The 12,576-nt window shown below is 42.4% G+C and overlaps 2 pseudogenes; both read right to left on the reverse strand.

The window, feature by feature from the left end:
* Positions 1-1,122: 1,122 nt before the first annotated feature.
* Positions 1,123-6,953, reverse strand: LOC114707460 (annotated as a pseudogene).
* A 197-nt stretch (positions 6,954-7,150) lies between these two features.
* LOC114707465 lies at positions 7,151-9,963 on the reverse strand (annotated as a pseudogene).
* Between the last annotated feature and the right edge of the window lie 2,613 nt (positions 9,964-12,576).

Genomic DNA, 12,576 nt, shown 5'->3' on the forward strand with positions numbered 1-12,576 from the left:
TCCTGTGCTAAAGAAGCTCAGACCATCCTCTGGCCTTGAGGAAGCTTAGTGGTTCTCCAGAGCACTTTGACTGAGAACAAAAGAAGTTTTTACATATCAAGGTAAGAGATAAAACATTCCTGAGGAGGCAAGGAACTACATGCCCAAAGAAAGAAAAGGCAGGCATTTTCTGTAGATGGAGAGAACAGCATGGAGAAGAGAAAAGAGAACTAGACGGGTAAGAACTGAAGAGGAACAAACTGAAATGGGGAAGAACTAGATTGAAGGGCTAGAAGAGAACACTAGAGGAATGAGATGGGAGATGAGGAAGAGCCAGATGGAAAAGAACAAGATGAGGAAGAGCCAGATGAGAGAGAAGGAGATGGGAGAGGAGCTGATAGGGGAAAGAACTAGATGGATGAGAACCTAGAAGAGACAGAACTAGATGAAAGAATTAAGATAGAACCTAGAGGGGACAGTAGGTAAATATAGAGAGAAATTAGGCAAGAAAGGAGCTAGACATGACAGCAGAATAGAAGCTGTGTAGAGAGAAAACTATCACAGAATAATAAAGTGTATGAACTAAGGAGTTTTGTGTACATAGATTTATTTCTTTCTATCAAAGATTAATTATCAGCTGGTTGTAGATTCTTCCCAGACCCTGGGAGGGGACTATCGAGGGGCTGGACCCCCTTAGTCCCCGATATTCCCTCTACACTACCTGAATGGCTATTCTCTAAGATTTAGCTGCTTGTGTTGATTTTTTCCTTCAGGATTATTTTATTAAATCACAAATGTAGAATAGCTTCCTAACTCTATACATGCACTTAAAATTTTTAAAGGAAAAATGCTATGTCTTATTACACCATGATTCTGACTAATAGCTTTTCAAAACTTTTGAGAGAAATCTTTAAAAAGGTTCCACATGACATTTGAAACTTACAAATTTAACATTATCAAAGAAGAAATGTTTCTACACTCTGAAAAAAGACGACTAGGAAGAAATAACAATTAAACAGCTAAGAAACTCTCTCAAAGGTATTTCTTTACAATCCTTCTTCCACAGTGGGGCAATGTTATTAAATAATCCAACCCAAATAGCTCTCTATATCTGCTCTAGAGTCTTCTGCCATATCACTTCATATTTATGCATGGCTGAGATAAGAGTTCCCTTTACATTGTTATTTTGATAACCCAAAGCTGTTCTGTTACCTCTGGGTTCTCATCCTCTCCTATTTATACAATAAAGCCCACAGTAAGTAGGAAGAAGCTCAGTATCAGCTCCTCCCACCATAGCCCCCACTTCCTCCAGAACCATAGTTTCCTTCATTATATGATCCTCCCATATTCCTGCTACCACCAAAGTTTCCACTCTTTATTATGCTATAGTTAGAAGGTTGCTGGTTATAATTTCCAAAATCATTGTAATTTTTACATCCATAATTTCCTCCTCCACCTCCCTAGTCTGGGCCTGGGCTTGCACCACTGCCCCACAAAGGGCACTGACAAGGCCTTGTCCAAAATGTTGCCAGAAGGGTCACTGGTCAGCTGACTGTCCTAATGTCCCAAGTGACATAGGAACGACAGACGAAGACCACCCTCTGGCTGACTTTCTAGGCTTGGCCTACAGCGAGAACTGACGCTGCCCAGTTCCCGCCCCAGCCACTCCCATCTCACACAGGGAACCAAGGGTAATAATAAAAGTAAATGGGTGCCCCATCTCATTCCTTTTGGACACCGGAGCTACCTACTCTGTCCTGAGAGAGTTTTGAGAGCCCACCTCTCCTGCTCATCTCCCTATTGTTGGGCTTGGGGGACAGCCTTACCTACCTCATCAGACACCACCATTAATTGCATTTTCAGTGACATCCCTCTCACACACACATTCTTAGTGGTGCCAAGCTGCCCTGTAACTTTAATAGGAAGGAATCTTCTAGCTAAGGTAGGAGCATCCATTTCTTTCGTTATACACATTCGCCTCATCCCAGATGTGCCAGTAGTTCCCCTCCTCCTTCTCCTAGCCACTCACTCTACTGATACTAACAATTCTTTTCCCTTGCTAGCCTCTCAGGTAGACCCAAAAGTCTGGGATACCCAAAACCCTTCCATTGCTAGACACCACCAGCCTATTATTATCCAGCTACAAAATCTTAGAAGATATATCACTCAAGCTCAGTACCCTCTCTCACTCCAGAGCCTAAGAGGACTTAAGCCTATCATTTCTGGCCTTCTCAGGAAAAAGCTGCTCTGCCTAACATCTTCACCTTTTAACACCCCCATACTTGCAGTTTAAAAGTCTAATGGAACCTACCGCCTGGTTCAAGACCTCCGGCTCATTAACTCTGGAGTGGTCCCTTTCCATTCTGTAGTGCCTAACCCTTATACTCTCCTGTCCACTATCCCTTCGGGAACCTCTCACTTCTCAGTTCTAGATCTCAAAGACACCTTCTTTTCTATTCCTCTCAGTCCTCAGTCTCAAAATACCTTTGCTTTCACCTGGACTGACCCTGACAATCACTGGTCCACAGAGCTGACCTGGACTGCTCTGCCACAGGGATTCAGAGACAGTCCACACCTATTTGGTCAGGCTGTGGCCTCTGACCTGCTTTCTCTGTCTCTCCCTGGCTCTAAACTAATACAGTATGTAGATGGTATTTTACTCTGTAGCCTGTCCTTACAGGTTAGCCAAACTTAACACCTCTGTTCTCCTAAATTTCTTATCCAGCCAAGGTTACAGGGTATCCCCTTCTAAAGTTCAGCTGTCAACTCCCCAGGTCACCTATTTGGGTCTAACCATTACTCCAACCCACAAGACTATTACTGTGGAGAGAAAGTGTCTAATCCAGTCTCTTACAGTCCCTTATACTAAACAAGAGGTTCTTTCTTTCCTAGAAATAGCTGGCTTCCTACAGTCTTAGGTTCCATCTTTTTCTCTCCTTGTTTGCCCATTATACGAGGCAGCTCAGGGCTCACCACGTGAGCCCCTCCTCCATTCTGTCACTAAACCTTTCCAAAAGCTCCAACAGGCTCTTCTTCAGGCCCCAGCACTTCATCTTCCAGATTTAACCCATCCTTTCTCCCTTTATGTAGCAGAGAAAAAGGGATTGGCCCTGGGAACTCTAGGGCATCAGCTGGGACCCTCCTTTGCACCTGTAGCCTATCTGTCAAAGAAGTTAGACCTTACCAGTCAGGGCTGGGCACCTTGCATCCATGCCTTAGCAGCTGCAGAGCTCCTTATTTGGGAATCAAAGAAGCTAAGCTTTGGGTCATCCATTACTGTTTTCTCTCATCATAATCTGTCCCATCTCTTAACTTATAAAGGCTTACAAACTTTACCTCCTTCCCGGGTTCTTTCTTTCCAGGTGGCATTACTAGAGGATGCCACACTTTCTGGACTTGTCCACCCCTTAATATTTCAAGCCTCCTCCCTCAACCTAATGCTGACTATTCTTCTCATTCCTGCACTGAAACCTTAGAGGAACCTCATCCTTCACACATACAGGAGGGCACATTGCCTCAGGCTACTTATACCTGGTACACAGATATAATTAGCTCTTTTTTATATGAAGGGACCCGTAAAGCAGGTTATGCCATAGTGTCAGATACTGAGATAATAGAGGCACAGGCATTACCCACACACACCACTAACCAACAGGCTGAGCTGATAGCTCTTACCCATGCCTTCCAATTGGCATAGGGACAATCTCCAAATGTTAACACAGACTTCAAATATGCATTTCATATCCTCCTGTCCAATGCTGCTATTTGGAGGGAGCATGGCCTTCTCACAGCGAAATGGGGATCCATATCTAACTCAGGCCAACTAATGGCCATGCTGGAGGCTTCACACCTCCCCAAGCCTATAGGAATTGTCCACTGCCAGTCTCATCAGATCAATAGCTCCATCATCTCTAGGGGAAACAAATGGGCTGACCAGGCAGTGAGGACAGCGGCCCTCCAGAGCCAAGTCTCACCTCACCCACCACAGGGAATCCATACAGTATAGCCTACACCCTCACAGGGAACTCCAGACACTAGACAAATTCTGTTCTATCTACACCAGCTCTTTCATCCTAATAGTCTTGCTCTGTCTCAATTTGTAAAAGCCCACCTGCAGCCCAACTCTGAAGACTTACAGTTCTTAAGAACTATTACTGCCTCTTGTGAGATCTGCCAAAAAACAGATCCCAATACCAAGTATAGGAGTCAGCCTTTTCCCACCCACCAGGCTAGAGGTTCCCTTCCAGGGACTGACTGGCAGATCAATTTTACCCATATGTCCACCCATCAGGAAAGTTAAATATCTCCTTGTGATGGTGGACTCATTTTCAAACTGGGTGGAGGCATATCTGGTTTCTAATAAGCGGGCTCAGACAGTTGCAGACCTCCTTCTCTAAGAAATTATTCCTCAGTTCGGGGTTCCTACTTCTCTTCAATCTGACAATGGCCCGGAGTTCACCTCTCAGATTTCTCAGACACTAGCTAAGGCTCTTAACATTCCTTGACATTTTCATATCCCATACTATCCTCAATCCTCAGGAAAGGTGGAGCATACCAACCGGTCTTTTAAAAACTATTCTTACTAAGACATCACAGGAACTTCACCTTGGCTGGGTATTATTATTGCCTCTAGCTCTTCTCAGGCTCAGGGCTCTTCCTAAAAAGCCTCTTTCAATTTCTCCATTTGAACTAATGTATAGAAGGCCAGTTCTAACACCAGGTCTTTTATCAAACCCTCCAGCTGTTCCAGATAGCCTAGTAACTCCCCTTTTTTATGTCTCCTAAGGTCTATCCTATGGAGCTACGCAGACTGTTCATTACCTCAGCTGTGTGACAATAATTGTCCACCTCCAATCCACATTGGGGATCAGGTTCTTCTCTTTCCTCCAGGCCAGTACTCTTCACCCTTTTCCCCTAAGTGGCAGGGGACCCTTCAAGATAATTCTTGTGACTCCTTCAGCTGCTAAACTCGAGGGCTTTCCTTACTGGGTTCACCTGTCTCATCTAAAACTTTTTATCTCACCTCCATCCCAGAAAAATCTCTCTTCATATACAGTAAAACTAACAGGGCCTTGTACTCTCAAGCTCCAGAGGACATCAGGATCCCCTGCCTTGTCACCAATTCCAGAGGAATAAGGTATCACTCCTTCCTTTCCCAACTAGGGCCACACAGACCCGGAGGCAAAAAGGACCATCAGAAATATCCAGGCAGCAAGGAAAAATATAATACAACAGTCTATCATTGTTCATACTCAGCAACTGATCACCTGAGTTTCTTAAATGCTAAACTAATAAAGGAAACGGGTGCCTTAAATAAACTACCTCTAATAAGCCCTGTCTCAGATAAAAATTAAGCAGAGTACTAAGGCCAGATCTACCTCAGATAAATGTCACATGTCTCCATCTGGGCAAGCCAGATCTACCTCAGATAAATGCCAACTCCAAAAATAAAATAATAATGATTCTTTTTTCTCTAAGCTTTTTCTATGTCACCAGCATCTTGTCAGACAAAAGGTTCCCAGCCACAGCACAAAGGATGGACAGCTGCAGAACAAGGGGGTGGCAGAACTTCATTCCAGGACCCTCTCCTCCACCATTATCCCAGGACTTCACAGGCTACCCTCCCCATTTCCCCCAATAGCCAACCAACACCCACTATTCAGCCGGAAGCAGTCTTTGAGAGAAATGTCACCCCATACCCACTCAACCACATTTTTTTTCTTTTTTAAAAAAGAAGAGTCAGAGGTGATAGAGTCACAACACACCCCCATGGTTGGGCATGTCCGGCAAACCTAGACACTTCTGCCTAGGCAGTTCCAGGTCAAAATAGCCATTTCCAGGTCAAGGCATCTCGTGTGACCAGGACCTGTGGCTTTCCATGATTGTGTAAGAGCACACAACACAACCATGTGATCTACGCACATGCGTGGAGTAGCCACATAGACCTGTGTATGCCTGCGTGACCCAGCCTTTATAAGCTGGCACCATATCCCCAGCTTCCTTCTTCTTCCCCATGCACATGTCTTTTTAACAGGCCTGAGCACCCCTGTCTTTCTCTCTTATCTTAATAAAACTCTTGTTAGTGGATTCTGTCATGTTTCGTGACATTTTCTCACAGGGTAAGAGCACCGCCAAATAACTAAAACCCACCCTGGTTGCTATATCCATGTCTTCCACCACCACATACTCCTCTTCCACCTCCATAACCAGGGCTACCTCCAAAATTGCCATGTCCAGATCCTCCTCCATACCCATTATAACCATCCCCAAATCCACATCCACTTCTGTATCTATCAGATTCCCCCTTAAAGTTGCTTCCTGGTCCTGGTCTGAAATTGCCACCACCACCACCCTGAGAATCCCCAAATCCAAAGTTTCCTCTTTTTCCACTCCTAGAACTTCCTGCATTTTTCATCTAGACAATGCCCTTCTAACTTCTGCATTGTGACCATTGATGATGTGATATTTTTCCAATACACTTTTATCCACATTATAATGGTTATCAAAAGTAACAAAGCCAAAGCCTCTTTTCCTTCTAGACTGCCTATCAGTAATTATTTTGATAGTATCAATTTTTCCATATTGTTCAAAATAATCTCTAAGTTGGTGTTCCTCAGCATCTTCTTGAATTCCACCAAAACCCAGCTTCTTCATAGTCACATGGCCTCCTGGTTTTCCAGGCCTCTTCTCTGCTGTAGCATGTTTTGTCTCAACTACCCTCTTGTTGATGGAATAAGGCCTTGTAGCCATGGCAGCATCAGCATCAACCTCAGCCACAGATGAAAAAGTTACAAAACCAAATCCTCTTGACATTTTGCTTGCACATAGTCAGTGAGCTTCTCCCATTGCTCATAGTAGTTTGTCAAACTTTCTTCTGTGGTTTCAAAGTTTAAGCCACCATTAAAGAGTTTACAGAACTGTTCCTTTTCTCTATTTTTCCTCTCCAAAGGAACAGTTTCTAAGGTTTTCTCCATCATGGGCTCAGTTGCTGCCATCTGATTTCCCATAGCCTAGCAAGATGAGAAAGATCTCCATGTACACACATGCGTGGAACTCATCCTGATACTTTGGTGAGAGCAGCCACTACTGGAGAAACTGTGCCGCTGTGAGCACCTATATACAGGACCCAGCACCACTGCTACTACCCTTATTGATGGTTTTTAATTAATTTTTAACTGACTATTTTCTCCATATTTAAATGAGGTGGTTGCACAGATGAATTTTTATTCTTGTTTTTGATTGCCCCTTGATTAAATTCTTTTTTGGGAGGTGGTACTTTTGCTTGGCCAAACATATTTGGTCATAGAATAAAAGAATGATTAGATTCTAATGAAGATGTAAAATTTGAATTATTTCCAGGGACAAAATTGGATGCCAGGTCAGGGTTAGACCCTTGACCAGCATTCTGTGGGGGAATCTGACTGAAATTTTCAGCACAGTTGTGTCTAAAATGCTGACTAGGCATGCTAATGTTCTTAGTCATTATATTTGGTGGGTTTCCAAGTCCACACCCAAAGGATTATGAGAAGACACATGTGGCTGATTCCTGAATAAGGATCGCAGTAGGAAGAAGACTTCATGGGGAGATGTGGAGTGATATTCTGAATGTTCTGTAGCTTCCACAACCAGCACAACCAGGGCTGAAGAATGGATTGGAGGAAGGTAATGGTTTATAGGAAATAGTATTGCAATGGCAATTGAAGGGATTTGTCAGCCACCCAATGGTCAGAGTTTGGATTTGGTACTGGTGCATACTTAGACAATAGAGGAAAGGAAGGTCCCTACAAAGAGAATGTAAAGGAAAAATAGACCATCTTGAATGTAAGAAGTCAGTATAAATGTGAATACCAGCACCCTTCAAACCTGGCACTGGTCAAATTTTTCTTAGGTGTTAAGAAAATTGGTGTTGTGAAATATTATTTTAACTGGGCAGAGATGTGTTACATTTGTTTGTGCTGCATTTGTTAACTATGTAAAGATGTGTTGCACTTGCACTAATTAAATAAAATTATCCTGGACTCGGAGTGGTGGGGTTAGCAACTGGTTGACAGGAAGTAGCAGGGAGGACTTTAGCATGGATTTTTTTTTAGTTGGGGCATTGTGGAAGGGAATGGTTTCTGGGAATACCAGCAAAGAGGGAAAGTTAGTCAGTTGCTACTCTAACTCTCTGAGCTTACAGGTTTTCACCCTAGCCTTTGAATCTCAAGTTTTATTAGAATGATAGGGGTTTGGTTAGAGCTACCTTTAATGGCAGCAACATAGTCATTGGCTGGGGAATTCCCCCCCCCCCAGGTAATGCCATTACCAGCTGGGCTGCTAGTAATTTTTTTTATATTTTTTCATTTATTTTATGTAGATGTAACAGTCTTATTAAATAAGAAACACAGAGCCAAATGCAGAGTTAAAAGCCCAAGAGGTCAGAGCAGTAGCTAGAGCTGAGACTAAAACCCTTTCTTACCCCTCACCGCCGCTGCTGTCCTTCCCCTCTGAAAGAAACCTACTTCCTGTGTATCATTTTATTGACTTTCTGTTCTGCCTTCTCATTAGTTGTAAACCCAACCACATGACCTCCTCATCACTGTCTGTCTATACAGACCTCCAGGTCTTCTATGGTTGGTATTGAGATTAAAGGCATGTGTCTCCATGCTGGTGGTGTCCTTGAACACACAGAGATCTGCCTGTCATGTGATCAGGATTAAGGGCATGTGCTACCACTGCCAGACTTCTGCTATGGCTTGCTATTAGCTCTGACCCCCAGGTAACTTTATTTATTAACATACAATAAAATCACATTTCAGCACAAATAAAATATCACCATGATTTTACATACCAACCACAGTTTCCCCTCCCTCCTCTTGTTCCATTTCCTTCCCCTACCCCCCATCTACTTGCCCCGATCAATTGCTCCTCCATCTCCATTCAGAAAGGAACAGGCCTCCCATGAAAGTCAACAAAGCATGACACATCAAGTTGAGGCAGGACAGAGCTCTTCTCCTTGCATCAAAGCTAGGTGAGGCAACCCAGCATGGGGAATAGGTTCCTAAAAGCTGGCTCAAGTGCCAGGACAGGTCTTGATCCCACTGGTAGGAGCCCCACAAACAGACCGAGCTATACAACTGTCACACACATGCAGAGGGCCTAAGTCAGTCCATTGCAGGCTCCATAGCTGTTGGTCCAGAGTCAGTGAGCTCCCAGTAGCTCAGGTCAGCTGTCTCTGTGGGATCTTGACACCCATGGCTCCTACAATCCCTCCTCTCTCTCTTCAGAAGGATTCCTGATGATCAGTCTACTGCTTGGCTGTGGATCTCTGCATCTGCTTCCATCAGTTACTGGATAAACGCTCTTTGGTGACAATTAGAGTAGTCACCAATCTGATTACAGGAGAGACCAGTTCAGGTGCCGTCTCCACTATTTCTAGGTGTCTTAGCTGGGGTCATCATTGTGGATTCCTGGGAGTTTCTCTGACACCAGGTTCCTCCCCAACCACAAAATGCCCACCATCAAGGCATCTCTTTCATTACTCTCCCTCTCCATTCCATCCCAACTTACCCAACTTGATCCCTCATGTTCCCATCCCCAACCCTCTACCCCCACCTTCAGTTTATCAAAGAGATCTCTTTTTGGGCCCTCCTTGTTATGTAGTTTCTCTGGGGCTGTGGATTATAGCAGGGTTAACCTTTATTTTATAGCTAATGTCCACTTATGAGTGAATACATACCATGTTTGTCTTCCTGGGTCTCGGTTATCTCACTCAGAATGATTTTTTTTCTAGTTCTATCCATTTGTCTGCAAATTTCATGACGTCATTGTTTTCTTTTGTTTTGTTTTATTTTGTTTTGTTTTGTTTTGTTTTACCACTGAGTTAATACTCCATTGTGTAAATGTACCACATCCATTCTTTGGTTGAGGAGCATCTAGGTTGTTTCCAGGTTCTGGCTATTATGAATAATGGTGCTATGAACATACTTGAGCAAGTATCCTCATGGTATATGATTAAGCATCTTTTGGGTATATGCACAAGAGTGGCATAGCTGGGTCTTCAGATAGATTGATTCCCAGTTTTCTGAGAAACTGCCATTCTGATTTCCAAAATATAAGTTTGCACTCCTACCAGCAGTATACGGGTGTTCCCCTTATTCTACATCCTCTCCAACATAGGCTATCATTAGTGCTTTTGATCTTAGCCATTCTGACAGGAGTAAAATGGTATCTCAGAGTCATTTTGGTTTGCATTTCCCTAATGGCTAAGGATGTTGAACAATTATTTAAGTGTATCTTTGCCATTTGAGATTCTTCTACTGAGAATTCTGTTTAAATTTGTACCCCATTTTTAATTGGATTATTTGGTATTTTGATGTCTCATTTCTTGAGTTCTTTATATATTTTGGAAATCAGCCCTCTGAAAGATGTGGGGTTGGTCAAGATTTTTTCCATTCTGTAGGCTGCCATTTTGGCCATTTTGTCTTACTGACAGCATCCTTTGCCTTACAGAAGCTTCTCGGTTTCAGAAGGTCCTACTTATTTAACTGTCAATCTCAGTGTCTGTGCCACTGGTGTTCTCTTCAGGAAGTTGTCTCCTGTACCTGTGCCTTCAAGGCTACTCCCTATTTTCAATTCTATCAGGTTCAGTGTAACTGAATTTATGTTGAGGTACACTTGAGTTTTGTGCTGGGCAATAAATGTAGTTCTATTTGCATTTTTCTACATGCCGACTTCCAGTTATGCCAGCACCATTTGTTGAAGATGCTCTCTTTTTTCCATTATATAATTTTGGCTTCTTTGTCAAAAATCAGATATTCATAGGTGTGTGGATTTAAGTCAGGATCTTTGATTTGATTCCATTGATCCACTTGTCTGTTATTATGCCAATACCATGCTGTTTTTATTACTACAGCTCTATAGTAGAGCTTGAAGTCAGGGATGGTGATACCTCCAGACGTTCCTTCATCATACAGGATTGTTTTACCTATCCTGTACACTTCGTTTTTCCATATGAAGTTGAGTATTGTTCTTTCCAAGTCTGTGAAGAATTGTGTTGGGATTTTGATGGGGATTTCATTGAATCTGTAGATTGCTTTTAGTAAGATTGCCATTTTTACTATGTTAATTCTATGGATCCATGAGCATGGGAGATCTTTCCATTTTCTGATATCTTCTCCAACTTCTTGACAATACAGGTCTTTCACTTGTTTGGTTAGAGTTACTCCAAGATATTTTATATTATTTGTGGCTATTGTAAAGGGTATTGTTTCCCTGATTTCTTTCTCAGCCCATTTATTTTTTGTATATAGGAAAGCTACTGCTTTTTTGTTTTTTTTTAGTTAATCTTGTATCCATCCACATTATTGAAGATGTTTATCAGCTGTAGGCAATCCCTGGTAGAATTTTTGGGGTCACTTATATATACTATCATATCATCTGCAAATAGGGAAAGTTTGACTTCTTCCTTTTTAATTTGTTTCCCCTTGATCTCCTTTTGTTGTCTTAATGCTCTAGCTAGAACTTCAAGTACTATACTGAATAGATATGAAGACAGTGGAGAGCTTTCTCCTATTCCTGATTTTAGAGGTGTTGAAGTCTGCTGATGAGTCAACCAAATAGCTGGGTGGAGGCATGCAGAAGAGACAAGGAGACAGAACAGAGTCAAGAGGACTGCCAGTCAATGATTAACAGCCTCAAGTTTATTTCACATCCAGCTTATAAAGGCAAAACTAGAACAAAGCACAGCACAGGCAATCTATCCTGTCCTTCAGTCAAGGAACAGGGCCATTCCTTATATCAAACATGTGCCTCCTGCTAACATCAACAGCCTGCCTAGAATTACACATTAGCTAGATAATTAGTTCTTTCTCATAAGCTAATCAGGACTTTCTAACAGCCCCCGTTCTTTCCCATGGGCTCTAATCAAAGCATTGTTACAGCTCTTAAGGAGACTTGAGCAAGCAAGCTTGAACTCTACTTACTTATAAGTCAGATTAAAACAGAGCTACTAAGTTGAATTGTAGGCTCCCACAAGTGGAATCACTTTAAGTTCCTCTCCATTTAATTTGATGTTGGCTGTTGGCTTGCCATATATTGCTTTTATTGTGTTTAGGTATGTTCCTTGTATCCCTGATCTCTCCAAGACCTTTATCATGAAGAGGTGTTGGGTTTTGTCAAAGGCTTTTTCAGCATATAATGAGATGATCATGTGGGGTTTTTTTCCTTTCAGTTTGTTATATGGTGAATTACATTGACAGGTTTCCATATGTTAAACCATCCCTGCATTTCTCAGATGAAGCCTACTTGATCATGGTGGATGATTTTTTTAAATGTGTTCTTAGATTTGGTTTGCTGGTATTAGTGTGTGTGTGCGTGCGTGTGTGTGTGTGTGTGTGTGTGTGTGTGTGTGTGTGCATTTTTCATCAATGAGGGAGATTGGTCTGTAATTTTATTTCTTTGTTGCATCTTTGTGTGGTTTAGTTATCAGGGTAACTGTAGCCTCATAAAGAATTTGGCAATGTTCCTTCTGTGTCTATTGTGTATTTGTATTATTAGCTCTTCTTTGAAATTCTGGTGGAATTCTACACTGAAACCACCTGGCCCTGGGCTTATTTT

Source organism: Peromyscus leucopus, chromosome 16_21 (assembly GCF_004664715.2).
Source record: "Peromyscus leucopus breed LL Stock chromosome 16_21, UCI_PerLeu_2.1, whole genome shotgun sequence".
NCBI lineage: Eukaryota > Metazoa > Chordata > Mammalia > Rodentia > Cricetidae > Peromyscus > Peromyscus leucopus.